Source organism: Nicotiana attenuata, unplaced genomic scaffold, assembly GCF_001879085.1.
Source record: "Nicotiana attenuata strain UT unplaced genomic scaffold, NIATTr2, whole genome shotgun sequence".
NCBI classification, from domain to species: Eukaryota; Viridiplantae; Streptophyta; class Magnoliopsida; order Solanales; family Solanaceae; genus Nicotiana; species Nicotiana attenuata.
In genome coordinates this window covers 105,536-108,328 of record NW_017673079.1, presented here as the reverse complement: position 1 = coordinate 108,328, position 2,793 = coordinate 105,536, and positions in this window count along the sequence as shown.

The window sequence follows — 2,793 nt, the reverse complement described above, 5'->3', positions numbered from 1 at the left end:
CACGGATACAAGCATAATGAACTTTGAAATTTCCAAATTCTACAAACGACACCGAAACCTATCAAATCACGTCCGATTAACCTCAAATTTTGCACACAAGTCATAAATGACACCACGAACCTACTCCAACTTCCGAAAATCCAATTCGACCCAGATATCAAAAAGTCCACTCCCGATTAAACTTTCCAAAATTCCAACTTTCGCCATTTCAAGCCTAATTCTACTATATACCTCCAAATCATAATCTGGACACGCTCCTAAGTCCAAAATCACCTAACGGAGCTGACGGAACCATCAAAATTCAAATTCGATGTCGTTTACACATAAGTCAACATCCCAACAATTTTTCCAGCTTAAGCTTTCAATTAAGAGACTAAGTGTCTCAATTCACTCTGAAATCTCTCCAGACCCGAACCAACCAACCCGGTAAGTTATAGCAGTTGTAGAATACAAAAGGAGTAGAAAATGAAGGAATGGGGCTACAACTCTCGAAATGGCCGGCCGGGTCATTGCATCCTCTCCCTCTTAAACAAACGTTCTTCTTCGAATGGGTCTAGAAATACACCTGGATTCTAAAATAGGTGTGGATATCTGCTCCGCATCTTCCGCTCGATTTCCTAAGTAGCCTCCTCAACGAGTTGACCTCTCCATTGTACCTTCACTGAAGCTATATCCTTTGACTACAACTTTCAAACCTACCGATCCAAAATGGCCACAGGCTCCACATCATAAGTCAAATCACCATCCAACTGAACCGTGTTGATATACGAAACATGAGGCGGATCACCGACATACTTTCGGAGCATAGAAACATGAACTATGCCGAACCTCATTATTTAGCGGCTCTTTGAAGTCAGAGAGATGGGTGGGGGCCTTTCTGATAGGCGGGAAAAAGCGTTGGATGCACACTCGACAAGCTAGGTGGCAAGGCAAGCTTGTAAGCCACCTCTCAGATCCTCTAAAGTACCTCAAAAGGCCACATGAACCGAGGGCTCAACTTGCCTTCTTCCCGAACCTCATAACACCCTTCATGGGTGAAACCTTCAGCAGAACCTTCTCCCCAACCATGTAAGACACATCACGAACCTTCCTGTCGGCATAGCTCTTTTATCTAGACTGCACCGTGCGAAGCCGCTCCTGAATCAATTTAACCTTGTCCAAAGCATCCTGAACCAAGTTAGTACCCAATAGCCTAGCCTCACCCGACTCGAACCAACCCACTGGAGATCTACACCGCCTCCCATATAAAACCTCATACGGAGCCATTTGAATGATCGACTGACAGCTGTTGTTGTAAGCAAACTCCACGAGTGGCAAAAACTGGTCCCATGAACCTCCTAAATCAATGACAAAAGTGCGTAAGATATCCTGCAATATCTGAATAGCGTGCTCGAAATGTCCGTCTGTCTGAGGGTGAAATGCTGCACTCAACTCCACCTGAGTGCTCATCTCTCGCTGCACAGCTCTCCAAAACTGCGTGCCTCTATCTGAAATGATGGAAATTGGCACACAGTGAAGGCGAACTATCTCTCAGATGTAAATCTCAGCCAACCGATCTGAAGAATAAGTAGTACCCACTGGAATGAGGTATGCGGACTTGGTTAGCCGATCCACAATCACCCAAATAGCATCGAACTTCCTTGAAGTTCATGGGAGCCCAACTACGAAATCCATGGTGATTCGCTCCCTATTCCACTCTGGGATCTCTATCCTCTGAAGAAAACCACCCGGTCTTTGATGCTCATACTTTACCTGCTGATAGTTGAGACACCAAGATACAAACCCAACTATATCCTTTTTCATTCTCCTCCACCAATAGGAGCAGAAAATGGGAAATGGGGCTACAACTCTCGAAACGACTGGTCGGGTCGTTATAGTAGCATTTCGTAGTCCATTCGAAGTTGTTATTCTTTTTCAGAAGTGAAAAGAAGTGATGACATTTTTCCGAAGACCGGAAAATGAATCTGCTTAAAACATACAGTCTTCCTATCAACCTTTGAACCTGTTTCACATCTGATAGATGGTCGGGGATGTCCTCGATGGCTTTGATCTTATCGAGATTGACTTCGATCCCCCTTTGTGACACTAGGAACCCTAAAAACTTACCGGAGCTGACTCCGACTGCACACTTTTCGAGGTTAAGCTTTGTGGTGTGCTTCCTTAGGATGTCAAAGGCTTTTTGTAGGTGTTTAAGATGATCACATGCATTCAAAGACTTAACCAGCATATCATTTATATAAGCTTCCATGGTTTTCCTTATTTGTTTTTCAAACATTTTATTAACAAGCCTCTGATAAGTGGCTACGACGTTCTTAAGCCCTAAGGGCATCACATTATAGCAATATGTGCCGAAGTTTGTTATGAACGAAGTTTTTTCCTGATCCTCCGGGTTCATTTTGATTTGTTTGTACCTGAAATAGGCATAAAGGAAACTCATCAACTCGTGCATGGTTGTCGCATCAATCATTTGATCAATGTTTGGCAATGGGAACGAGTCTTTTGGGCACGCCTTATTCAGATCCTTATAATCTACGCACTTGTGAAATTTATTATTCTTTTTTAGAACTACTACTACGTTAGCTAGCTAGTCAGGATACTTTACCTCCCAGATTGAACCGATATCAAGCAATCGAGTTACCACTTCTTTGACAAATTTTTTTCTGACCTCGGCAATAGGGCGTTTTATTCTGCCACTGGAGGGATGTTAGGATCCAGGCTTAACTTGTGCACGGCCACCTCTGGCTAAATACCTGTCAATCCGCATGCGACCACGCAAAACGGTCAATGTTAAAT